Source organism: Oryzias melastigma, linkage group LG8, assembly GCF_002922805.2.
Source record: "Oryzias melastigma strain HK-1 linkage group LG8, ASM292280v2, whole genome shotgun sequence".
In the NCBI taxonomy this organism is placed as follows: Eukaryota; Metazoa; Chordata; class Actinopteri; order Beloniformes; family Adrianichthyidae; genus Oryzias; species Oryzias melastigma.
The window spans coordinates 17,076,276-17,076,561 of record NC_050519.1 but is presented as its reverse complement, the minus strand read 5'-3'; the positions used below and the strand labels follow the sequence as shown (position 1 = coordinate 17,076,561).

The window sequence follows — 286 nt, the reverse complement described above, 5'->3', positions numbered from 1 at the left end:
GGTAATTACCAGAAACTTTTTAACATTTTTTTTAACTTCAATGTCCCTTTAGGGCAGGGGTCGGCAACCTTTAACAGTGAGAGCCATTTGGGCTTGTTTTCTACTGATCAAAACCTAGAAGGAGCCGCATAGTCTTACTTTAGCCTTTAAGAAGTTTGGATTTGGATTCATTGCCTCCTTTAAAATATATATATATATATATATATTATGTCTATTTTTTGGCATGAAAACAGAGAAAAAATATAAAAAGAAGCTAGCATCTTTCCAAATGTTTTTTTTTATATAT

At 31.1% G+C, this 286-nt stretch overlaps 1 protein-coding gene and 1 long non-coding RNA gene across 3 annotated transcripts in view; one reads left to right on the top strand and one right to left on the bottom strand.

Moving 5' to 3' along the window:
• Nucleotides 1-286, top strand: part of slc2a6 (solute carrier family 2 member 6) — a 10,602-nt gene that overhangs the window by 5,795 nt on the left and 4,521 nt on the right. The window lies entirely within an intron of this gene.
• Nucleotides 1-286, bottom strand: part of LOC112146084 — a 3,079-nt gene that overhangs the window by 1,899 nt on the left and 894 nt on the right. The window lies entirely within an intron of this gene.